Raw genomic sequence first — 27,670 nt, forward strand, 5'->3', positions numbered from 1 at the left:
CTCGGTTCCCCCCCACCGCCCCGAGCCTCGCTGGAGGCGGCGATCCCCGCTCGGACTCCCCCGGCCTGGCCTCAGTGCCTTCGGGGGGGGGTGGGGTAAGGTGGGGGTCGTGCCGGCCACGTTGGCACGGCTCTGCCACGCAGCTGTGGAGAGGGCAGGTTCTAGACCCGGCTGTGTGGGCAAGACGGTGAACGGTGCGGGTGCTGGTCGTTTCCCGCCGTGGTCATCACCGGCCCTGGCACTGTCCTGGGTGGAAGTTTCGTTGAGAACTCCTCTCGGGGCCCCTGGAGTTGAGCCTCCCCGCCATGCCCCCCCCCCCTCGCGGGACAGGGGCCTCCGCGCCGCTGGCCACCCTCACCTGGCCGGCGGGACCGTGTCCTGCCCGCGGGCCGGCCCGGGAGGCTCGGGGGCCGCGTGTGGGCCGCAGAAACGAAGCCTGCGGAGCACAGGTCATTGCCGAGACGCTGCGAGCTCAGAGGTGCGTCCCGAGGTTCAGAGTTAATGTTTGACCAAGTATAAATATGCAACGGGAACACGGACTCCTCGAACAAGAAGAGAAAGCCCCGCTTCTCCCCCCCCCGGGTCCCCAGCCTTGTGAACACACTTTCCAAGACCCCAGTGTGGGCCAAGAGAGCAACAGAGAGTCATGATCCCCCCCTCCCCCCCAAAAAGGAAGCTTGAACGAGCTAAACTACAACTTCCCCAAGCACTGATGGTTAAAGTTATATATTGACCAGATTCCTTATCGCCCACTAGGCCTGGGAACCTACTTTCCAGCCCTGTTTAATGGATCTTAAAGATTTTTTTTTAAACTACTGCTGTAGGTGCGATTCAAAATGATAATTTTGAATTGTAGTAGATATAAAAATGGAGCAGTACTAGATATAAATCTCCCAAACTAGTACAATAAATTTACTTGGAAAAAAAAGTACAGTCACCAACAGTTTTCAAGATGTGTCCAGAAATTAATAAACTTAGAACTAATGTTCTTTTGAATTTTTATAAATCTATGACTCAGCTGGTCCAGACATACAACATATTATAAAAAAAGAAATAACCATAACAAAACACGCCAAAAACCTGAACCCTTGAAAACTAAGTTTGAAAATGCAGCGTAACTGGACACTGCAAAATGGAATCAGTATACACAAAATTCTTCTCTTTTTCTTTCTCACCCAAATGGAATTGTTTTTGTGCCTTTCAAAATTTACCTTGCTCTTCTTTAGCCCTATCTATGGGCTTCAAATAGTCTTTCATATTTATGTGCTTCATATATTCAAAATCACAAAATCAAGGAACAACAGCAAAAAAAAAAAGATCTAGTAAAGTGGGAATCTTTTTCAAGGAATGTTTTGAGAGGTTTTTCTGCAGTGAATTTGCCTCACACCTCTAGTTCATATCTTGAAGATTAAATCACCACAATGATGGTGGTTGTTGTTAGGTCTTTGGGATGTGATTAGGTTTTGAGAGTAGGGCTTCAGAAGTTGGCATGAGAGAGGTAACCACTTTTTTTTTCTTTTTTTTGCTTTTTGCTAGAGCACATAAGAAGACAGACCACAAACTAGGAAGTGCACCCCCACCATACATTGGGGAGATGTTGGCACCTTCATGTTGAACTTCCCAACTTCCAAAACTGTGAGAAATTTCTCTTATATAAGCTAATGTATATTCTGTTATAGCAGTTTGGACTAAGAAATGAAGTTGATATAATTACATGTTTATATGTATGTACACATATATACATATATTTTCCTTTCACGTTTAACTTTAAATGTTCACTGGTATTGTGTGTTAATAAGTATAATTTGCGTTAGCACAAGTGATTTCTTTGAAAATGAGCCACCACAACAGAGGCGAGGCTTTGCTGTGATTAATCCTCTAAATCACAGAAAGCAAAAATAATTATTAGCAAAATCTGTCACTTTTTATTTTTATTTTTTGTCATGTTATTTTTTATTAAATAACTATAAAATTTAAATTTATGAAAAGTTTATTTAAAAGCCCTGTTAAAAAGTTTCTTTGGGTGCAGAGAAGTTCACATTAAAAACAGATCTGTCTCAGGTACCCTTTTCTCAATTTATCTGTCTAGTTTGAATACAAAGCCATCATGTGCGTGTGTGCGTGCGTGTGTGTGTGTGTGTGTGTGTGTGTATGTGTGTGTGTGTGTGTGTGCATGTTCAAGAGTTCCAGTCCTAGAGCTTAAAGTCAGGGTCTGAGCACAGTTTGTGAGCTATTTTGCCCAAGGCTAGCACTCTGCCACTTGAGCCCCAGCTCCACTTCCAGCTGTTTTGGTGGTAAATTGGAGATAAGAGACTTACAAACTTTCCTATGCAGGCTGACTTTGAACCATGATCCCTACAACTGAGCCTTCTTGAGGAGCTAGAATTACATGTAGGAGCCACCGCTACCAGTGCCTGACCTAAAACCATCACATTTATGGTGAACATAGAAGGATCTTTTTAATGATCAGGAGGAATGTTTAACAATTGAGGATCATTCTATGTCAAGCAAGTGACTTCTAAAACTTGTTAATTCTAAAAGCACTTAGGTATATTTTTTTGTCAGCTTTCCATTACTATAATGGAATTCCTGTGATAATTATGAGAAAACAATCATTTTTGCTTCATGGGGTTGAAGCATCCAATTCATGTTCATGTGAATCCACAATATTAGTTCATATTGGATGACAATGGTAAGGAACAGGTGGCATGGCAAAACTGTTTACTTCATGGCTAGGAAATAAAAGAGAAAAAGCAGCCAGAGCCATAGACTCCTTCAAGACGATGCTCCCCATGACCTGAGGACCTCCTGCTAGCCCCACCTACTAAAGGTTCTACTATCTCCTAATACCGTCACCCTGAGATCAAACCATCAGTATAAATTTATAGTCTTCATTATATTTTTATTATGTAAAAACAATAATTCAAGCCTCAGAGCCACCAAGAAAAAAAAAGTCATATTACAATCTTTTTCCATGAGTGAAGCCTTGGAATCTGCAAATACTGGCCGCCTACTCTTGAGTTTGTTTCCTTGTTGAAATGCTTCTTTCTGCCACAACCTGATGGCCCAAACATGGCGACCATTTTCAGAGGAAAATACTAAAACGTCTCAAATCCTTTATTGGAAAAGTTAGAATTTGGTTACATCTTACTTAACTGGGCCGTATACACTCTGAGCTCCAGTAGAGCTTGTTATTGGACTCTTCTTGTGAAAATTTTTCCTGCTATGCAGGAGAGATACCATTGTTACATTGTTGACAACAGTCTGATACTCTCTGGGCCAGCAGAGAAACATGCCTTTGTTCGGGAATATGGCCTAAAAGTATTAGTAAGGGGAGGAGAGGCAGAGGGGAAGGGAGGAGAAGAAAGGAAAGGAGAACTGAAGAGAGATTGGTTGATGTTGAACAATGGGCTTGTGTGATTTTTGATTCTGGAAAGTCTAAAATCTTATAAGGCCATCAGGCTGAAATTGTATTCTTGAGCCCCAAACATCTATATTTTTGGCTTAAGGCACAATTTCTCTTTCTCTGGGAAACCTCAGATTTTGATTCTAGGGCTTTTGTTTGAGGGAGGCCCAGTCCCCAATAAGTTGGTTTCAGTCTATTCACAGATATAGTTAGGCTGTATTTCCTCCAAAATTCAGGTGTTGCCACAGGGATAGTATTGGGGGATGGTGTCTTTAAAAGGCACTTAAGTGATGAGAATACCCTCCTGAAGGAGATCAGAAATCCTACTAAAAGGGGTTAATGTAGGGAGTGTGAGGGCACAGTACTCCTCTACTCCAGAGAATGCAGCAAGAAGATGCTTGTTTCAGAACAGAGAATTACCCTCACCAGACAACTAGTCCTACTTGGTCTTGAACCTCCCAGCATATGGATCTGTGAAAAAATTTCTATCCTTTATAAAGTTACTTAGACAAAGTTACTTAGACATATGTGAGCAGTCTTTTTTCCATGCTACAATTTATATTATGAATTAAGGGCCACATAAAGATGTAAAGGCAGTAGTTATATTGGAATGTAAAAGGTTTGGATGTGATTTGACTCCCAGCTGAAAGGAAGTTTTAAGACTTCTGAGGACATCTTGCAATCTTTCCTCACGATTTTTTCAATACAGTCAAGTGGAAGAGGGGAGGCCATAAACGTAAGGAAATAGCTTTCAGGGAAGAGTCACTCCTTTAATGCAAGCAGCATCAGTTACACCACAGAGATGGCTAGAATTAATCAAATTCCCACAGCAAGTCCTGACACTTGATGGCCTAATTAGAGTGATTATGGTTAGGCTTTAAAAATATGCTTTGTCAGCAGATGATCCAATGAGATGATGCCATAAAGAGCCTATTCCCACCCCACCCCTCACCCTGGAGTAGCTTAAAACACCAACTAAAGTTAGTACACTAATAATTGTTTGTGATGTGGTTGGCAAAAATACTTTGCAGTAGTGTGCTTGTAAGAGCGCTTTAGGAGCTAATTGCAGCAGGTTAGGCTTTTCACTACTTTATGGAAAGATTTCTGTTTTTTTGGTGTGTGTTGTAAAGTATGTGTACGTGAGCGAATACTGTATTTCCAGGAGAGATTGCATGACAAAGATTTTTCTCAGCAATTTTATATTAAAGTTCTTCCAAGTGCTTTTTTTCACAGAAGGAATATTTGTGAAAACAATAAACTAATTTTAAACTATACTAAAATACACATGGTAAAATGTAAGGAAGAAATAGAACCAAGTTGTATTGGTAATTGTTTTGTTTTGCTTTTGTTTTCAATTGTAAATACCAAATTATTAGGACACTGAAGAGCTGAAATAGAATCCTTCTTATCCGATATTTAGTATACATATTACATAAATAGATGCACAATTTTAAGACATTAAAATGTCTCAGGAGGAGTGCAATTGAGAGACTACAGTTCACTTGTCCTTTAATAAGGAGGTGGAGCTTAGTCTAATTTCACTAGAGTTTTTCCACTGATATGATCTGTTGAATTAGGAAAGCCCCAAATTAATGATGATTATTTTCAATATTCTGTAATGGCATAGTATTTAATTTTATTACTCTTAAGACAGGCAATTCAGTAAAGTCATATGAAAAAATGTTTAAAAATTCTTTGGTGTGGTGAACCCGTCTGTGGTAGTGTATAGCTATAATCCCAGTACTCCAAAGGCTGAGGCTAGAGGATCACAAATTCAAGGCCAGCCTGGGCTATATAGCGGGTCCTTACCAAAAAAAAAAAAAAAGGAAAGAAAAGGAAAACTTCCTTTTTAAAGGGCAAAATTCAAAACACACTTGTCTTTACAAGTTAGAATAACACAATCTAGGGAAGACTTTTAAAACAAGTGTAAGCCAGAAGCACCAATCTTGTTTCTTTATATTAATTTTCTTTTATCTTAATGTTTGAACTGATGACCTTATGGCTTTGAATACTCCTTGTGAGAGGACTACATCATTAATAGTCACAGCTCCAAATAATCCTCTAAATTTCAGAGCGTGTATCTAACAGATTGATGAGTATCTCCTCTTGGCTGTCTGATACACATTTCAGAAATGTCCCAAGATGAACCCAGATCTTCCCCGACCCTAAACTTCATTAAACTTCTTCTTCATCCTTTGTGATCTTAGGAGAATTTTATTTTTGGTCGGTCGTGGGTTTTGAACTCTGGGCTTGGGCACCATCCCTGTGCTCTTCAGCTTAAGGTGAGCACTCTACCACTTGAGCCACAGCACCACTTCCGGTTTTCTAGTGGTTAATTAGAGTTAAGAGTCTCAAGGACTTTTCTGCCCGAGCTGGCTTTGAACTGTGATCCTCAGATCTCAGCCTCCTCAGTAGCTAGGATTACAGGCGTGACCCACCAGCGCCTGGCTCTTAGTAGAATTATTTAACCATGGCTCAAGCCCAAGATTTTGGCATCAACAATAACTCCTTTCTTTGTTCCACATCCCTTAAACCCTCCATAAACATCTCTCTTGACACATCTTGTGATATATATGTATATATATATATACATATATACATATTTATACATATATACATATATATCAAAGTGCCTACTTTCTTTAAAAAAATTTTTTTTGGCTGGGTGCTGGTGGCTTACGGTTGTAATCCTAGCTACTCAGGAGGCTGAGACCTGAGGATCGAGGTTCAAAGCCAGCCTGGCCAGGAAAGTCTGTGAGAGTCTTATCTCCAATAAACCACCAGAAAACCAGAAGTGGTGCTTGGCTCAAGTGGTAGAGCACTAGCCTTGAGCTAAAAGCTTGGGACAGTGCCCAGGCCCAGAGTTCAAGCCCCATGACTGACAAAAACAAATAAATGGCGGGGGTGGGGTGGAGGTGGGGGACTGTTTCTGGAGCTTGAACTCAGAGCCTGGGCTCCATCCTTGAGCTTCTTTGCGCCTAAAGCTAGCACTCTACCACTTGAGCTACAGAGCCACTTCAGGCTTTTTCTGAGTAGTTTATTGGAAATAAGAGTCTCAGGGACTTTCTTGCCTGGGTTGGCTTTGAACCACCATCCTCAGAGCACAGCCTTCTGAGTAGCTAGGATTATAGGCATGAGCCACCAGGCTTGGCCTTTGATTTTTATATAGTTGACGTAATATAATCTGAAGCTGACTATTCCCATCTCCATGATGATTTTCTAGGCCAATCTGTTACATGAACTGTTGCAGCTGTCTAACTGGATTCTACGCACAGTAGTTCAGAAGGATTCTTTCATAGTGTGTATTTGCTCATATCATGGTTCTGCCCCACACTCTTTGTTTCCCATTTCACCTATAGTTAGAAGACCTTTCAGTGGTCTATAAAGCTTCTTGGTCACTACATCCTTATTTTTCCTCTTCCTTCAACCCATGTTCCCTACATGTCTTGACTCATTTCCTGCCACATTCTTCTTTTATTTCTTAGTCTATATTAGTTTGATATTGCTGGTCTAACAAATGATCATAGATTGTCATAAAGTTAGTAGCTTACAACAATATAAATTATTGTCTCACAGTTTTATCTACACAGAGATTGGCTTGACTTAGCTGTTTTCTCTGATTTGGGGCAGAATCTACTGCCTTGAGTTTGTACAACTAAGGTTCCAGTTTCCTTGCTACTTGTCAGCTAGAGGTCATTGTGAGAGTCTTCGAGGAATCTCTGTGGTCCTTGACTAGAGCACCCTTCATTTTAAATTCATCAATATGTGGTATCCTTCTCATATTTGGATATTTCTCCTTATGTTGCATTTTTTTCTTGTTGCAGCAGAGAAGTTAGCTTGTAATGAGGTTGCCTTGCCCGCGTAATCTAGCATCATCTTTTTTTTGTTGTTGTTGGTTGTGGGGTCTGAACTCTGGGCTTGGGCGTTGTCCCTCAGCAATTCAGCTCAAGGTTAGTGCACTACCACTTGAGCCATAGCACCACTTCTGGCTTTTTAGGCATATGTGGTGCTAAGGAATCGAACCCAGGGCCTCATGCATACAAGACAAGCACTCTACCACTGAGCCACCTTCCCAGCCCAGGATCATCTATTTTTTATAATATAATTTTATTGTTATTATTAAGGTGTTTTGTACAGAAGAGTTTCTATTTCATAAGTCTGGTAATGAGTACACTTTTTTTTGGACAATGACACCCTTTCCTCCAGTTGCCCCCTAGGATCATCTATTTTAAGGTTTGAAATATTAGTTCTAGCTACAAAGTTCCTTTATATTAAAATTACAAATGCATAGATTCTAAGAATTAGAGCATTATATTATTAAAGTTACCAAAGAATCATACATTGAATTTTAATTCCCATTGTGAGGAATTAAGAGGATAGAACTTTAGTAAAATTCTGGTGTTTAGAAATAAGGCTTTGAATAGAGATTATGATTAGATAAGGTCATCAGAATAGTCCTTTATGGTTAAATACTGGTGGTCTGTGAAAGAGAAAGACATTAGAAGACCACCACACTCTAATTTCTTGGTATGTTATACCCTGCATCTCTCAGGACTCTGCTAGCAAGCAGACTATCTTTAACTTCTAGAACTGTGAGCACAATAAATGATTATTTTGGGTGGTTGTTGTTGGCTGTAGTGATTGAACTCAGGATTAGGCACTGTCCCTGAGCTCTTTTGCTCAAGTAACACTCTACCAATTGGAGCCACAGCTCCATGTCTGGCTTTTTGGTGGTTAATTGGAGATAAGAGTCTCATGGACTTTCCTGCCTGCTCTGAATTTCAGCCTCAGATCTCAGCCTCTTTAGCAGGCTAGGATTACAGGCATGAGCCAGCACTGCCTTAGGTTTTTGTTTTTTTTTTTAAACTGTAAATATCTCAATGAAGTGCCTTTGTACAATTGATTTATGTCAGTAAAATATTTTAAAAGAAGAAAACATGACAGTTTTTATTGTCTTTCACCCTCTTCCTTTTGTAAGGTAATTAATATTTCTGGTACAAGCATATGCAACATACATCACATAGGGATAAAAGTTTCTTCATTTATCAAATAAAATTTAGAAACCCATAAAAAGAGGATGTATTTTTCTGTGCAATGCATACCCATAGTTTTGTATATGGTATTCTATGTTTATTCCTGATATTTTAATCTCCTTATTTATTTTATTTTATTTTTTTATTTTTTATTTTTATTTTTTGTGAACATACTGTACAGAGGGGTTATAATTACATGGGCAGGATAATGCGTACGTTTCTTATTAAGCATTGCAGCCTCCTCCTTTATTTACCCTTCACATCCCTTCCCAGCCTCCCCCCACTCCCCCCACCCAATCCTCCCCCCTCCTTCCCCCCCCCCTTATGTAGACTCAGATATTTTGTTACAGAAAGGAAAATCAGACTAATGTAGGCATGGACATCTTTGGAGAACCTACTGGGCCTAGTGCACAGCCTCTTGGTCAAGCAGGTTTCATGTCAGGTCTTCTTTCTCTTTGGTCACTACATAGTATATTCCATCAGTCCTTCAGGTCTCTGCTCAGTTATCACCATATCCTATTAACCTCTCTGACTAACCTTTAAAGGAGACATTTAAAGGAGACCTTTTCCCCTTTCATCTTCTTTAATTAACTCTTTCTTTTACAGTAACCTGACATAGAATACATTTATGTATAATTGGAAACCCTTGACAGAAAAGATTGATTTAGTCACTGTTGGATTCCTCCTACCTAAAACAGTTCCCAATAAGTGGTAAAAAAAAATGTTCATTAAATATTTGCTGAATGAATACACATAGTTAATTACATCTGAGGAAAATGAGTCAACCAACTCTAAATTGAGTTATTAAGTTGACTTAAAAACGTATTCATAGGAATACCATTAGTTTGTTAAATGCTTTTACTTTCTTTTTTTCTTTTTCTTTGGTCAGTTTTAGAGTTTGGACTCAGATCCCAGGCACTAAGCGTTTTCTCTCAAGGATAGTGCTGTACCACTTTAAGCCACAGTGCCACTTCTGGTTTTCTGGTGGTTAATTGGAGATAAGAGTCCCATGGACTTTCCTGCCAGGACTGGCTTTGAGCCCGCAATCCGCAGATCTCAACCTTCTGAAGATTATAGGTGTGAGCCACTGGTGCCTAGCTTCAAATGCTTTTTAAGGTCCTTAGTAAAAACCACCGGAAGTATCTCCTGATCTGTCACAAACAAAAATAAGCAGTTTGGCCTTTTGACTATGGTGTGCCTAAACTAGCTCCAAGTTTTCATATCTCTGTCTGTCTGTCTGTCTGTCTGTCTGTCTGTCTCTCTGTCTCTCTCTCTTTCTTTTAACTGTATCTATATATCTATATATATAGTTTTTGGTCTTTATTTTGTACTGGGGGTTGAACCTAGGACATTACACTTGCTAGGTAAGGGTCTTGCCACTGAGCTACATCATTAAATGCTGGCAAGATTTTTAATAATCTGTGCTAAAAGAGTTTAGATCTAGTCTATAGTTTTTCAAATCCAATTTTCCTTCTTTCAAAATCAAGACGTCATGTTTGCCCATTCTTACCTTTTCTCCTATTTTAAATATCTTCTCAGAAATTATTCACAGTGTACACTAGATCTACAAATAACTAAAGTTAGATATTTTATTTACCTCAAAGGTATTATTCTTTTACTTTAGATTTCTTGCCTAAGGATATTAGTTTTGTTCTTTCTTTCTTAGGCTTACTGTCTTTGGGGTAAAGAATGAAAACAGAATGAGAATATGAAGGTATTGATTGCTTTTGTTTCTATTCTACTTATCAGGGGTCCAAACAAATTTTCTGAATTTAGCTAATCATAACGCTTTGAAAAATACCATTTCCTTCTGACATTTTGTCTTCCCTTCATCATTGCTATAGTTTCATCCCATACCGTTGGTATTTGTAGTTGATCTATTAGGCAGTGTGGTTAGTTTCCTCTTCCTGAGTATTATTTTTGATAATATATACAGACTGTTTTATAGTTACCCATGTCTTATGACTCACTTTCTATTTTAGATCTTTGTCAATGTCAGTGTACCTATCCCTCAGAATGAAAAAATGATTTTTAAACACTGCTTTTTGAGCTTGTGTAAGTAAGCCAGAAATTGTGATGTGTATGAGTAGAGTAGTATTTGCTCAAAGCGTGATCTCTAGATCACCTGAATTAGAATTGTGGAACAGGAAGGAGAGTACTTAGTAGATTATGATTTGCTGAATTATAATTGGAGGGGTCATAGATGGGAAGCTTGGGGATTAACATTCTTTTCAGCAAGTATATCAAGTTGTACTCTTCAAAGTTTGAGAACTTTATCTGTCAAGGATACATAGACATAAATCCTAGCTTTTAAGGAGCTATTACTATATTTAGTAAGACAGCATAAAAATAACATGTATCAAATGCATGGCATAGACATTCAGTACACTTGCCCAGCTGTTAGGGTTGAGGTAGTGGGAGTAAAGATGTTAATTACTCATAAGAAGCACTCTGGGACTATTTTTTTTCCACTGGTAAGCATGTGGGGGAGAAAAGGACCTTATTTGTCAGTCAAAATATAAATTAGTCCAGCTAACATGGAAATTAGTATAGAAGTTCCTCAAAATATTATAATAAAACTTCTTTGTGGTTCTTTTATACCACCCTTGGTATATACATGAAGGAATATAGCAGGTAATAAATAAAGATACCTGCACACCTATGTGTATCACAGTACTGTTCACAATAGCTATGTTTTAGAATCAATGTAGTTGCTTATTAACTGATGACCATATACAAATGTGGCATGTGTATGCAATGAAGTGTTTCACCATAAAGAAGAATGAAATTAATTTCATTTCATTAATTTCATTAATTAATTTCATTCATGTTGTTTCTGGAAAAATAGATGGAACTAGAGATCATCATGTGAAGTGAAATAAGCCAAATAAAGAGAAATACAAAAGGCATGTGAGAAAGACAAATAATACCGATTTTCTTTCATATGAGGAAGTAGACCCTCTCCTACCCCCCGAAAAAAGGACATAAGCATAAAAGAGGGACTGTTAAAGGGGTAAGGCAGCAGAAGATAGGAAGGGAAAAAGAAGGTGGGAGAGTAGATATAATCAAAGTTTATCTTATGCACATATGTAAAAGCAATGAAACCCATATGAAAATTGAAAGATGTTGGAAGAAGGTAGTATTCTAAGGAAGAATACTACAGGGGACAATATGGTTAAAAAGCCTTACATGTCTGGATGGAAATATCATAATGAAATCCATTATTTTGGACAATTTAATATATGGTAATAAAATATTTTTGTAAGAATAGCTATGAATGAATGAAAAAATTGTCCTAAATAGCAAAGAAACCAAAACATTCATTGAAAAAAGAACTCAAAAAGATTGTCTTTTTTTCATTATCAGATAGGAAATTGAGTTCTATGCCCCATGTCTCATAACAAGGAGGTATTGTAAAACACTAGAACTAAGTTTCCTAACTTCATGCTTGGTGCTTTTTCTATTGATCCATGAGATAACTTGGGTTGGCCAAGAACAAGGTGGGATTGTTAGAATGAGAATGCAATGTATAGCAAAGGAATACATATTAACCAACATAGCAGGAAGACCATGGAATTTGGTTAAGAAATTGCTGACAACTGTGAAAAGACAGATTAAATTTAAATTATGAGGTGTTAAATACCAAAGTAAGAGCTGTTGAAAGTTTTGGAACAACATAAAAGTAATATATCTGCCCGGTGCCAGTAGCTCATGCCTATAATCCTAGCTATACAGGAGGCCTGAGATCTGAGGATCATGATTCAAGGCCACCAAGCAGGAAAGTCTATGATACTCTTAACTACCAAAAAATCTGAAAGTGGAGCTGTGGTTCAAGTGGTAGAGTGCTGCACTTGAGCAAAAAAGCTGATTGACAGCACCCAGGCCTTCAGTTCAAACCCCAGAATTGGCAAACATACACACATAAACACACACACAAAGGTAATATATACTATGCTGGCTAAGAATAATGGAAAGCAGAGACTGACAGTTGTAAGAGGAGGAGCCTGTTACATGATAATGAAGGTTAAAAAGAGATATGTTCAAATTTAATGTTTGGATAAATGAAACATATAAACTTGTTAAATTCTATTCTAATTCAGTAGTTTGTTCTTTTTTAAAAATTTATTTATTTATTTTTGTTATTATTTTGTCATGGGGCTTGAACTCTGGATCTGGGCCCTGTTCCTCAGTTCTTCAGCTCAAGGCTAGCACTCTACCACTTGAGCCACAGTGTCACTTCCGGTTTTCTGAGTGGTTTATTGGAGATAAGAGTCTCACAGACTTTTCCTGCCCCGGCTGGCTTTGAACCATGATCCTCAGATCTCAGCCTCCTAAGTAGCTAGGATTATAGGTGTGAGCCACTGGTGCCTGGCTGTTTTTTTTCTTTTTAAATTTAATTTTATTGTTAAGGTGATATATAGAGGGGTTACAGTTACATACATAAGATAGTGAGTACATTTCTTGTGGAACTTGTTCCCCCCTCCCTCATTTTTCTTTCACTTTCCCTCCCCCCCACAAGTTGTACAGTTGGCTAAGTTTCTAGTTTTGTTTTTCTTTGTTTGGTAGTACTCATGGCCTTATACTTACTAGGCAAACAGTTTATGACACGAACTACACCTCCAATGCTTTTGCTTTTAGTTTGTTTTTCAAATACAGCCTTGTGCTTTTGCCTGAGCTGGACTTAGACCACAATCTTTCTACTTCTACCTTCTGAGTAACAGGGATTAAAGGTATAAAACACTATGTCTGACCCTTTGGTTGCATTTATTTTTTAAAAGCAAGAAATTCACTTTTCTCACAACAAACCTCAGTTTAATCCCAACTTTTCCTTTTCCCAAAGCCTAACTTTCCTTATTTCTCATAATCAAATACATAATAATCAAACTTCCATTTGGGAGACTACTTAAGTACTGTATTGGATACTACTTCTTTCATAGACTTCGTAATAAAGTATCTATTTTAATAGGTCCTTAGGAATGCAAAACAGAACTAGTAAAGCATGTTTTAATATGTACAAAGAGATTTGTTTCAAATAATTGCTCCCACAGTCATCGAGGCTTGCAAATTCTAAAGTGTGTAAGATAGATCAAGAAGTTGGAAACCTAGCAGAGCCAATGGTATAGCTCTTGTGACTCTAAAGATCTAAGAAGCAGGAAAACCCGTAGAATATCTGTTCAATTTCCAGCACGCTCCTCACAGAAAGAACTAATATTCCTATTGGAGTTAGAAGTCCTGGAAAAGCCCAATGTCTTAGTGTGGAGGCAATCAGAAAGGAAAGCTCTCTTACTTGGGAGGCCGGCCTTTTTGTTTTATTTGGGCCTTTTACTGACTAGATGAGTCACAGTCACACAATGGAGAAGAACCTACTTCATTCAACATCTAGAATCAAATGTTAATCTCAACCAAAAATGCCCTTGCAGGCACACCCAGAAAAATGTTCAACTAAACAGCTGAGTGCTCAGTCAAAGTGGACACCTACATTTAACAATCATAGTCTCGCACTGCAAGGAGTTTACAGTTTACTTTAGAAAACAGAAAAAAAGGGGCTGGGAAGGTGGCTCAGTGGTAGAGTGCTTGCCTTGCATGCCTGAGGCCCTGGGTTCAATTCCTCAGCACCACATAAGCAAAAAGAAAAAAGCCAGAAGTGGGGCTGTGGCTCAAGTGGTAGAGCACTAGCCTTGAGCTGAAGAGCTGAGGGACAGCGCCCAGGCCTAGAGTTCAGGCCCCATGACCGGACCCCCCCCAAAAAAAAAACAAAAACAGAAAAAAAAAAGATTGACTGTAATACAATCAATTCAACGGAGAGCTCATATAGTATAATTCCTAAAAGGCAAAGTCAAGCCAGACATTGGTGGCTCACACCTGCAATCCTAGCTGCTTAGGAGGCTGAGATCTAAGGATTGTAGCTTGAACCTGGCCAATTAACCATTCAAAAACTGAAGTGGCTCTTTAGCTCAGGTGGTAGGGCACTGGCCTTGAGAACAGAGAGGCTTGGGGACAGCATCCAGGCCCTGGGATCAAGCCCCACAAGTGACCTCTCCTCCTCTCCCCTCTCCACCCCCCCCCCCCGCAAAAAAGGACAAAGTCAAAGTTCAACAAAATAAACACCAAGAAGTGGGTGCTGGACAGGGATGGGGTGGACAAATGAAGAGGAGATAAGGAGAATATAGCCAAGAATCCAATAGATATCCTACAAAATTAAGAATGAGAGGATTGGGATGGGGGGATGGGTAAACATTTTGAAGGGTAACATTGATCAAGATATATTCAAAAATGACAACTCCTTTGTACACCTACTTAAAGATAATAAAAATATGAAAAACAAAAGAAAATAAAAAATTATAACACATAATTTTAATGCTGTTAAACCCAACTCTATTCTTTTTGGCTGCACAAATAATTTCAATTTATTTTATTTTCATAGTTTACCAAATTAACAAGATAACTATACAATTTGATATCCCTCCTCAGGTAAATAATTAAGTTTAGGATTCCTTCTGTTTCCAAAATACAAGAAATTAGGGACAAGACTATCCTTCAGTTTAGTCACTATTCATTCTTGGTAAACCCAACTCTTGAGACCAAAGAAAAAGTCTGATACAAAAGATTTGTTGAACCACTACAAATTCTAGCCAGATAAAAAGGATTAAGTCCTAGGACAAGCTCCCACAACTACCAGCAATATTTGCAGAACAATGAAAGCTAAAAAATTTAAAAATGAACATTTGAGGAAATCAGTAATGATTATTTACTTCAAATTGCACTGGCTATTCATTAGAGAAGTTGAGATGATCATAAATGGGAAGGCTTTGTGACAGGATAATCTTTTTAACAATTCTTTTTATTTTTTTTATTGTAAAGGTGATGTACAGAGGGGTTGCAGTTACATAAATGAGTGGATTTCTTTTTGAACAGCGTTACATCTTCCCTTGATAGGATAATCTTTTTTTTTTTTTTGGTGGTTGTGGGGCTTGAACTCTGGGCCTGGGCACTTGTCCCTGAGCTCTTCAGCTCAAGGCGAGCGCTCTACCACTTGAGCTACAGCACCACTTCCGGTTTTCTAGTGGTTTATTGGAGATAGGAGTCTCACGGTCTCTCCTGCCCGGGCTGGCTTTGAACCGAGATTCTCAGATCTCAGCCACCAGCGCCCGGCTTGATAGGATAATCTTAAAAAGAAATAACCCTTACCTCTGGATTGATTGGGCTAACAAGCACTGTGCAGTGACAAGTATAGATTCTTAGCAGGGCTTACATTAAGTTTTAAACATACGTGCAGGATTGTAGAATAGTCTACTGTTCTTTGTGATTACAGGTGATATACATCTGTCATCTCATCCACGTAGGTGGCTAATATGTCCAGTTCATGAGTTCAAGGCTAACTGGGCAAAGATAAAGAGAACCCATCTCAGAAACAGATTTAAAAATATTTTTAAGGGTTGAAGACATGATTCAGGTGGTAGAGCACCAGCTAATGAGCCAAAAGCATTAAATACCAAGTTTCAGCCCTGGTCTTGGACAAAAAAAATACTACATTCTGAGTTGATGTCATAGTCACTTTTAGGTGATTTTTTTTTTTTTTGCCAGTCCTGGGGTGTGAACTCAGGGCCTGGGCACTGTCCCTAAGCCTCTCTGTGCTCAAGGCTGGTGCTCTACCACTTGAGCCATAGTGCTACTTTTTTCTGTGTATGTGGTACTGAGGAATTAAACCCAGAGCTTCATGCATGCAAGGCAACCACTTTACCACTAAACCATATTCCCAACCCCATTAAGTGATTTTTGTTCAGCAAATTTTGTTCCCTGTCCAGCTTTGAGTCAGAGAGTTCTTTTTTTGTTTTTTTTTTTGGGGGGGGGGGTCCGGTTGTGGGGCTTGAACTCTGGGCCTGGACGCTATCCCTCAGCTCTTCAGCTCAAGGCTAGCGCTCTACCACTTGAGCCACAGCGCCACTTCCGGCTTTTTTCTTTTTGCTTCTGTGGTGCTGAGGAATTGAACCCAGGGCCTCAGGCATGCAAGGCAAGCACTCTACCACTGAGCCACCTTCCCAGCCCCGAGTCAGAGAGTTCTTAATGGGCTGGCTTCGAACCACAATCCTTCGATCTCAGCCTTCTGAGTAGCTAAGGAGATGCTTTCCAAGACAGAGGTAAATTGTGCAAAAGGGAAAGGAAGTACAGAAATTTGAAATGCAGGGTGTAGGTCTAGAAGACAAAGGAAGCCAGGGGCCTCCTGTAATCAGGAGGCTGAGATCAGAGGATCATAGTTCAAAGCCAGCCCGGGCAGGAAAGTCCATGAGACTCTCATCTCCAATAAACCACTAGAAAACTGGAAGTGGCACTATGGCTCAAGCATTAGAGCACTGGCCTTGAGCTGAAGAGCACAGGGACAGCGCCCAAACCCAGAATTCAAGCCCCACAACTGAGAAAAAAAAAAAAAAGACAAAGAATTGGAGAGTGGGAAAAGATTAGGTATTAGAAAATGTAAGAGGGATGGAAGCACAGTGTGATTTAGGCATGGTATGTCCTATTTCATAACAGCCGGGAAATGGGGGAATGTTGGCAATACGGAGAATAGTAGTGACTGACGGGATTCATTAGGCCTAAAGAACAGATAGTCATTTGTAAATGAGTCTTTCATTCGAATGAACTTAAAACCATAAAATAGCTTGTGACAAACTTTTGATAAGTACAGTAACATTGCTTATCCTTCTGTGATACAAGTTCATCTGTTCTAGTTACTGGAATCTCAGGGAGAGGAATCAAAGGCAATTGTGTGCCTTTTTGGCATACTCAGTCTTTTGATAAAAAGAGAACTATGGAGAAAAAACTTTCTGTACCTGGAGAGAAGGGAGGACTGAAATAAAATGTTGCATCTGACCAGTATGTTCCCAGAACCCGTGTTTATCACCGGCTCGAGGGCTTCAAGGTTACTTTGGGGAGCTGGAACGCTGGCCGCACAGGCCTTGAAGGCCCGAAGTCCTAATGGGGAAGCTGTGGTTAGGTCCATGGTGTCTAGAGGTGGTATTCCTACTGAGGAGAGAAGGTTCCTGAGATGGAAAGGGAGACCATGATTACCACAAGAAAGCGACGGAGTCCTCCTTAGGCACCTAGGAACATCCTAATTTGGTTCCATCCATCACCAACAAGCTGGTAGTGTATTGCATCTGTGAAGAAGTCAACTGGACTGTCTTATGGTTCTGGTTGCACAAAAGTGAAACTCAGCTATGTCCAAGTTGTGGAATTCATTACAACTGGATGTTTGCCCAGATGGCAGGGACCTTTACTAATGTATTCAGATCATGTTCTAAAGTTTCTTCTTTCCAATACAGACTAGCCATTGCATTGGCTCCTCCCACTACCTCAAATACATACATATATGTGACATATACAACTTATATAAAATAAAAGAAAACTTTGCTTTTAAAGCAGCCTCTAAGACTTTACTTTCCTTTTATCAAAGTTATAAGCTTAAGTGTTATATTGGAGGGTGTCATTTTCTGACACCCAACAGAGCTATCAACAGACTCTCTAAGGTAACTGTAGAAAGATTAAATCTTTTATTTCATTTTATTTTTCTGGTCTTGGGGCTTGAACTCTGCACCTGGGCTTCTTTTTGTTCAAGGCTAGTGCTCTACCACTTGAGCCACAGTGCCATATGTATGGCTTTTTCTGTGATTAATTGAAGTTGAGCATCCCAAGGAGTTTCCTGCCTGGGCTGGCTTTAAATCATGATCCTCAGATCTCAGCCTCCTGAGTAGCTAGGATTATAGGGGTAAGCCACCAGTACCCAGTTTAAGATTAATCTTATATTAAGAGAATGATAGATACCTGAAAAAAAACAATGTTAATTCCAATAGATTATTATTATTTTGAAGCAGTAGGTTCTTTAGCATGAACATAGAACTTACACATTTTTTTCTGGAGGTAAGGAAAATCACCTGCAGAATTCAGTGGAAAGCAGTTTAGTACATAGCTTTGTAGTTTGTTATTTTTGTGGTGTTAGATTATAACATAAAACACTCTTATCTAATTTCATTGCTCCACTGCTTTTTACACTGTTTTCCTTTTTGTTGGCCAGCACACTAGTTCACTGAAAGCCAAGTATTTCAAAGTGTCAAAAGAATTGCTGTAGCCAGCCAGCAGCTGCTTTGTGTTACTTAAACGTGAGATACCACTCAAAGATGTCAACTTTTATTCATTTTAGATGAAATAATTTTTTTCTGAGTTCCAAATACGTTATGCCATTGCCAGAATCCCATTTGCAAGTACAGTGTATAGAAATCACTATTGGGGCTAGGAAAGTGGCTCAGCCTTGGAGTGCTTGCCTTGCATTGCATGAGGCCCTGGGTTTGATTCCTCAGCACCAACGTAACCAGAAAAAGCCGGAAGTGGCTCTGTCGTTCAAGTGGTAGAGTGCTAGCCTTGAGCTGAAGAGCTGAGGGACAGCATCCGGGCCCAGAGTTCAGGACCCCAAAACAGACCAAACAAAAAAAAAAGAAAAAAAAGAAATCACTATTGGTATCCTTATTATTCTCTATATTTCTCCACAGATTGTCATTTTCTTTTCCCCTTTACTTCCATATACCATAGACTGTAAGATAAAGATATTTGTTTTTTTTTTTTGCAGATAACCTGTAAGTGATGAAATATCAATTATGCTGGCAATAAAAGATTAGACATTTCACACTATTTTCTTTCTTTCTTTTTTTTTTGGGTCCGGTTGTGGGTCCTGAACTCTGAGTCTGGGCGCTGTCCTTCAGCTCTTCAGCTCAAGGTAGCACTCTACCACTTGAGCCACAGTGCCACTTCTGGCTTTTTTTTTTTTTTCTGCTTATGTGTTGCTGAGGAATCAAACCCAGGGCCTCATGCATGCAAGGCAATCTCTCTACCACTGAGCCACCTTCCCAGCCCTTCACACTATTTTCGAAAGTCTGAGTTTAAGAGATTTTACAGAAAGCAGCAAACCTATTTGAGACTTTGAATATAGATAACTAATTTTATTTACTTATTTCTGGTTTGAGTACTACAAAGTGAGAGATCATTTGAAGATGACAAAATTCATACCTCTCTAAGAGTCTAGAGAGTTTTATTTCCATAAAGATTGGAGACAGAGTAGATTAAATGTCTGTGAAATACAGTGTTTCAGGATTTCAAGGAAAACTTAAGGAAATACATATGAGTTGACATTTTATTAGGAAAGATAAAAGATAAGAATTATTAAAAGAAAAGATGACTTTGATCATTAGAGTTGCAGTTTTTGTTGGTTTACTTACGTATTTAGCATTGCTCTAGATGGTTTTAGAAATCAGAAAGAGGTTCGGCTCAAAAGAGTTAGGACAACCCAGTCAGGGACAACTTACCAAAGGCAACTTAGCAAGTTGATAAGTTGTGATCATTAGAGTTCTTTCTTGTATTTAAAACTAAAAGGAACAGCCAAGTCAAAGCATTCTGTGAGTCTGAAAGGTTTGTGTGAGAGAGTTCAGATTCTGATATATAATGTTGATGGTCTGAAGGATTGCATGGTCTAATTTTTTTGAACCTGTGCTAAAGTAATTGTATAACATGAGATACTACAACTGCAATTTTCTTTAATTATATGAAGCTTCTACCTCAGAATGGCCTAAGACACATGAGTAAAGATGAACAGGTCATTTGAACCATTAGACCTCTGGCTTTGTTCGGTTTCACTCTTAGCTGTTTGTCTATTCAAATTTTTTTGCACTTCCCTACAGCATTCTAGATTAACAAAAGAGAAAAGAAAGCCTCATGAGATCATGAACTCAGAAATATGATCCTCAAAGGAGAGACATCATCTTTCTCATACTCTAAATAGTGGAGCCATGTATGAAAAGATCTTCCATTTGGGAATATAATGAAGTACCTTTACCTCATTCTTTCACAGTTAAAAGATGAAGTATTTTCAAAGACCATGAAATTTTGTTATTTTTAGTTTCAGTTTTACACACAGAGAAGAGGTAGATTAAGCAGTCATTTTTGCCTAAGATCATTATGAGTCAAATAGCTCTCCAAATAAGCAAGGGATTAGATTTATAAAAATATGAAAGAAAGCTTTTCAAGTATAACTAGAGAAAGGACAATTGGTAGACTTGGACTAGTTATTTCTGATGAGATCATGGAACACATGGTTTTGTTGTTGTTTACCTATAGATCTTGCATTATTGTGCTGGAAATTGGTAGAGAAAAATAATGATGGATTCCATGTATGTGATATACTAAGAGCTATTTTGGAGCACTGCAGAAAGATACAAAAAGAAAGAAAAGCAAAAAGTATCCATAGGCAGTAGTAAAGATATGTTAACACCTTTTTTTTTTTTCTATTATAAGAGGCAAGACCATTTTAGAGCCCCTATTTCTTTGTACCAAAACACAATAATCTGGCATGGTTCTGGTAAACATCTTAAAAGTTCTTTCTAATGACCTGCTTTTGAATAGACTAATGCTTAAACAGTGACTTTATCTGTTCAAAGTTAACTGGCAACATTAAATGGTCTGATACAGAATTAAAGTTTATATCAGCATTTTATTCTCAGTTCAGTGTATTTTTTGGAGCTTCTAAAACTTGATGCTGTTACTCTTTGCTCTACTAAAACATAACAACCTAAGTATTTGTAAAATATCTTCATATAGTAGTTTATTTTTCCATTTACTTATTTCTAACTTTACCATGAATTAATTTCCACTATTTATTAATTTTTATTATTTACTTCCAGTATTATTTATTAAATCTGGCTTTCTTTCCTTCTTGTCCAGGATATGCTATCAGCAAGTATCCCATCTCATCTCATTTTGGCCTCATTTGATCTCTGAAGAGTAGACTCGCTATGTATTTTTCAAACTCATGAAAAGTTTGAATTTGCTTTTTTTCTGTGGTACTGGAGTTTGAATTCTGGGCTTAACACTTGCTAGTAAGACACTCTGCTGCTCTGCTACTTGAACCATTATCTTAGCCTTGAATTTTAAAATATTTGAAATCTAAAAGGTTTTTGAGAGATAAAATTTATTTTAATCACTTATTGTTTTTCATAAATGTGTTTCTTTTTATATTAATCATACTTCTAGAAATTATTTTCAAATAAAATACTCACCACACAGAAAATATTCTCTGCCTTTGTTCTGTTTTACTCTTAGTTGTTTGTTTATTTTAATTTTTTTTTGCACTTTCCTACACATCTTGGAAACAGCTTGTCACATCTACAAAATAGCTTGCTAGGATTTTTTAAAAAAGAAGTCTTGAATCTACAGAATAATTTGAAAAGGAATGGCATCTTAGTAACAGCTAGTTTTCTAATCTGGAAGAATTGTATATCTCTGCTTGCTTAGGTCTTTAAAATTTTTTTCCCCAACAATAGTATATGATTTTCTGTGTTACAGGTTTATTATCTTTGGTCAAGTTTATCCTTAATCATTTCATATTTTTGGTGCCAGTAAAAATAGAATCATTTTTTTCATTTTAATGGCATTTAAAATTACACTTTTGATTATTTATTTCTAATGTATAGCAAATATTTAATCCATCATTTGACTGAAAGTGAGTCACATTGATTGGGTGATGTCATTGAGGCTCAGTTTCTCTCTCTGCAGTACCCTGCTCATCTTCTCCTTAGCATTGTTATTAGACAGTTTCTCTTCTTGTTATGACCATAGTACCTTTTCACTTGACATGTTTATAGCCTTAAAGGCAGCAGGAAAGAGTGTCTGCTTCTGTTTTGGAAGTCTCAACAAAGTCTGGCTCCGTCTCCTTGGACTGAGTTGGGTTAGCTTGCCCATCTTAAAGAAAACTACGCTGGCCTGTACAGTGTAATGGGTTGATTACCTTAGGACTGTGTCCAGTGTTCTACCAGCAGTTGGGATGGTTTAGAGCCAACAGAACCATAGTGTCTGAGAGTGCAAGTTTACTGTCCTAAAGGAAGTAGAGCTGTAGTTACTAAACTTTGAGAGAATAGATCAGTAACTGTCCTCTGGGTTAATATTTCTTTAGTATAAAATACACATACAACAAGCACAAGCAACCTCCATTTCCTCACTTACTGCAATGAAATAAGGACTGTTAGTATACCAATTTCATAAGTTTACAAACTGAGGTTCGGAGGTGTCACATAGCCCAGACTTATTCATGCAGTCTGTCTGATTTCAAAGGCCAAGTAATTAATCTTCCTTCTTTTCTTCCTTCTGGCTAAGTCACTGCTAAAATAATATGATAATCAAGAAATAAAATAAACTCACCAGGTTTGATGGTTCACACTTCAAATTCTAACACTTGGAAGTTTAAGGCATTTAGATCTTGAGTTAAGGCCAAAGTGAGTTATATAGAGAGGCCCTGATTCAAGAAAAGAAAAGAAAAGAAAAGACCCTGCATCTTTATATACATTTGTCTAATTTGGGGAGGGGAAGGAGAATAACGAAACACTGAATCAAGGACACAGGATGACCCATTGCAATAATGATACCAGAAGACACCATATCGGAAATGAACTTTACAGCTTTGGTGGGGGGAGGAGTGGCGGAGGTGGGGGAGGGAAGGAAAAGTGAGAGAACAAAAAAAAAGTGGGGGAACAGTGCTCAACAAGAAATGCATTAATTACTCATGTAACTGTAACCCCTCTATAAAGCATCTTTACAATACAATGAAATTAAAAAAGAAAAGAAACAAGGGGAAATAACCCAGTAGTCAAATATAGCAAGAAAAATATGTATAAGTGCATTTTATAAATGTACTTAAAGGTGTGATATCTTCTAGTGTTTTCCTTTTCATAGATTTTATTTTTAATAGACTATTTTTAGAGTACTTTAGATTCACAGCAGAAAATTGAGCAGAAAATTAAAATAGAAGTTTCTTACATATCTTCTGCTTCCTCACACACACTCAACTTCCCTACCACCATCCCATACCAGAGTGGCATGTTTGTTATGAATGATGACAAATCTACATGGACACATAATTAACACTCAGAGTCTATAGTGTCAATCAGGGTTCACTTCTAGTGTTTTATAGTATATGGATTTTTGCAAACACACAATAGCGCTTATCTACAGTCACATTCGTATCATGCAGTTTGGTTATCTTCCACTATTCCCTTGTGTGCTTTCTGTTCATTCTTTCTCACCCCTAGCACCTGAAATCATTGAGCTTTTTAATGTCTGTATAATTATAGTGATACTTTTTTTTGTCTTTTCTTTTTTGGTACTGGGGATCGAACTCAGGACGTTGCACTTGCTAGGCAAGCGCTTTGCCACTGAGCTACATCCCAGCCCTATAGTTATACTTTTTAAATCACAAATTTGGAAGAAAATAAGAAATTGAAGCAAATATAAATACTGCCCCCAAATGTAGGTAAAATGAACACATGTCCGTTATAAGAGGCATCATAAAGTTCTTGGAGCAAATCACATTCTTGGGCTGATGGCAAGCCTGTACAATAGTCGTCAAATGTTCAATAGTTATGTTTATTGACTGATTTCCTTCACCCACTCTGCCTTAAATGCTGTGTTAGCACTGCAATTCTAATGACTATGTTGTGTTGAATATTTAAAAAAAATGTATCTGAGTTCACTAATAAATGGTATTTCCCTAGAGGTCAGAGTCCTGCCTGTAACCTAGTGTCTGGATTTGATAATCACTCAGGTGATTATCACTCAGCTCTGCTCAAAGCTCCAGGGTGAATACACAGAAATGTCTTGGCTCTTATTTAGAGTCCAGTATTTTACCAAAGGAAACATCAGTAACAATCATGTCTCATTTAAGAAGGAAGACTAATTGGTAAAAGAAAGGTACACTAAGGTCTATGCAGTGACTTAAAGAATGGCAGTAGCTGGGGATGTAAGAGCATGCTTGCCTAGTGTGAGTCTAAGAGAAGTGGCGAGGGGAGGGTAAAAGAGGAGGAGAGAGGGGAGAGGGAGGGAGACAGAGAGAAGATTCTTTTTTATTCTTTTTTTTTTTTTGGTCACAGGGCTTGAACTCTGGGCCTGGGCACTGTCCCTGAGCTCCTCAGCTCAAGGTGAGTGCTCTCCCACTTGAGCTACAGCATCACTTCCAAGAATCTTTTTTTTTTTTTTTTAATAAGTACAGGAGAAAAAATCTGGGTCTGGTATAGTTTTCTCCATGAGTCTTGAAAACCAATTGCTTCTTCTACCTTCCAGCTTTTTGTATGGCACCACAAGTTGTGTAAGTTATGATGTTTAGTGAAAAATGAAAATATTTTTTTCAAACCTGGAGAATTTCAAGATGGGGATGGCAGGGCATTCGACCCCAGTGCAGGGCACTGTGTGACTCCATGAGTTAGTTGCACACTCAAAAAGCCAGATCTTTTTCGTCATTGTTGAAGGATGGGTCCAGACATATTTCTTTTCTAGGCAGTAAGATGAGAAAGGTGAAGACAAAAGGTAAATTCTGAATCTTTTTTTTTTTTGTTAGAAATTAAATAGCTTTCCTGGAAGTCCTAACCAGTAAATGTGCATTTATATTTCATTAGCCAGAAATGAATCACATGGCAACTGCTAGCTGCAAAGTATCTAGGGGAAAAAAGCTTTTGTAACTGGGCATTTAGCTGCTTCAAAGAAAGGTGGAGTTCAGAAGGAAGGAAAGAGAGGCTGCTTTGTAGCAGGCATGTAGCAATTAGCAGACATGATATTAATGCTAACACTTAGTATTTCATTTATCCAATACTAAGCAATAAATCATTCCAAAATTGAGTGACTTTAAATAATGTCAGTATTCAATTTGCTGTTAAGTCTGTATTTTGGCAGAGATCAGCACTCTACTCTGTCTTAGCTGGAGTGGCTCAAAACTGAAGGTTAGAATCATTTGAAGTTTTATACAAAAGTCTAGAAGTTGATTTTGGCTACAAGCTAGTACCTCTACAGAAGCAGCGAGTTGAATACTTTAACAGGGGTCTTTCGTGTGCTTTCCTGGCCTCCACATAGCAGGTGGACCAGCTGCCTTTTGTAACAGCCTTGGAAATCTTACGTTGTCACTGGCGCTGTAGTGACTGGTTCACCTCAGTTCAAAGGAAAGGACCTTAGACCCTACAAATGAACAGTATAGTGTCAGTATCAATATTGTAGAGTGTATGGGACAGGTTTTATTGAGGCTCATGCCTTTGGAATATGTAATTTGCCTCTAATTTTCTTACCCATCCACTGATGTTTGAACAGTTATTTCGTTTCTACAGTGTCTTTCCTCTCTCCTTCCCTCCCTTCCATTCCTTCTTGCTAGATTTCTTTTATTTTTAAGTAGAAATACCCTGTAAGACTTGGTATGATTAAAAAAAAATTATTATCTTTAAGTAGTTTAAAAAGGAGTTGCCATTTAACAAAGCAGTTTGTGAATACAATACATTTTGATCAGTGTCACTCCTTTCAATATTCTCACTCATTTCTTGTAATTTACATCTTCCCTCACTTTTCTTAATTTTGTAGGATCTACATTGAATTCTTGGCTACATTTTCCTCTTCTCATTTTCATTTATTTACTCTTCTCCCCTTGACTCCAACTACCCCTTTCAGAAACCAGCCTCCCTATGTTATTTTGTTGATCTTTGGCTTTACATTTCTAAGGAACAAAACTGAACTGTGGGGCTGGGAAGGTGGCTCAATGGTAGAGCACTTGCCTTGCATGCCTGAGGCCCTGGGTTCGATACCTCAGCACCACATAAGCAAAAAGAAAAAAGCCGGAAGTGGTGCTGTGGCTCAAGTGTAGAGCGCTAGCCTTGAGCTGAAGAGCTGAGGGACAGTGTCAAGGCCCAGAGTTCAGGCCCCACGACCGAACCCCCCCCAAAACAAACAAACAAACAACTGAACTGTATTTGCCTAATCAAAATGTTTCAGTACTTTCCACTAAATTCAATAAAATACTTTGGCTCCTTAGTTCATAAGATGCCTCATTTCCCTCTCCAGTTATATATCTTTATTTTTCTATTTTTCACTGACTGTAAATCCATTGTATGGCATGACTATTCTACAAACATACCAACTCTTTTTATTCTTCTAGTCTTTTATACATGTATTTTGTTCCTCTGGGTTCTTATTCTTTAGTGCAAATTGACCAAACCCTGCTTATTTTTTACTTCTCGGAAGACCTTTAAATAGGTGATCAGGTAAGACAGCATACATCACCATCTTTCCCCATTCAATTATTATTTATTTCTCCTTTGAATTCTTACCAGTTCAATCATCACGCTAGATCTCCTACTGTTGAGCTTGGTATTTTATGATAAGTTGATGAGATACATATGACTATCATCTCCATTTTAGTGATCAGAACTGAAGCCCAAGTTTCATAAATTGCATACCCAGGCCTGCATTTCAGTTGCACAGACTCCAGAAATCGTATTTTTATTCACTGTGATCCAAATGATTTGGTAAAAGAGAAAGAATCACTAATTAGGGTTGTTATAATTGATTAGGAAGGAACTTCGTGTAGGCAAGACCATTTAAGCAGGTCTTCGAGGGTCCAGTTTTATTGTGTGATAAGGCCAAGGTGGATATTGTAGGTGGTGTAACAGTGAACAAAATCGGAGCTGGCAAAGCACTGGTACATTCTGAAGATGATGAGTAATTGAAGAATAGGATGTGGAGGAGTTAAAACTGGAAAGGCAGGTAATTAGAAGACATCAACATTGTGTTTTGTTAAGAGGAGACTCTATCTGGGCTTTTGAAAGAAAAAATACACAGGATAATTATAAGGAGTCAGTTTGAAGTATTGAATAAGTCATACGATACTTTTAAGTAAATCTTATTTTGTTTATAAGATAAACATGCAAATAACCTGATCATATATGTGGTGGTAGTGGTTGTTTTTTTTGAGGGTTATATAAGATAATTCATATAAAAGTACTTTGTAAACTACAAAGGGCTATATAAAAACTAGGAATTTTTTGATAAGTTTTCTGCTTGGTTCTGGGGTAACTGGGAGATGTACCAGTAAGCAGCAGGCAAATAGAGCATTTAGGAAGTGGCAGATATCCAGGTAAAAAGTGACCTAAGTCTAAAAGAGGATATAATCATAAGTTTCTGTTTAACAAAGGGAAGTTGTTGGTTTGTTTGTCATTTTGTGGGGAGGTGATCAATATTGGTGGCCACTCTTAGGGCCTGGGTCATGACAGACAATTGTTCTATAACTGAGCTACATTCCCAGCATCTAAAGGAAAGTTTATATTGAATTATATTTATAAAGATCTTAGATTTTAGATTTTCTGACTCATGACTGTAGCTGTACATATCT

At 38.2% G+C, this 27,670-nt stretch overlaps 1 long non-coding RNA gene across 1 annotated transcript; it reads left to right on the top strand.

Moving 5' to 3' along the window:
* The first annotated feature begins 119 nt into the window (after positions 1–119).
* Positions 120–21,431, top strand: LOC138832454 (uncharacterized). Its single transcript, XR_011373563.1, has 3 exons — positions 120–478; positions 1,537–1,635; positions 21,202–21,431. It is a non-coding gene; the product is annotated as an uncharacterized lncRNA (long non-coding RNA).
* Positions 21,432–27,670: the final 6,239 nt, after the last annotated feature.

This window comes from Dipodomys merriami, unplaced genomic scaffold (assembly GCF_024711535.1).
Source record: "Dipodomys merriami isolate MVZ:Mamm:240054 unplaced genomic scaffold, mDipMer1.0.p SCAF_2, whole genome shotgun sequence".
Classification (NCBI taxonomy): Eukaryota; Metazoa; Chordata; class Mammalia; order Rodentia; family Heteromyidae; genus Dipodomys; species Dipodomys merriami.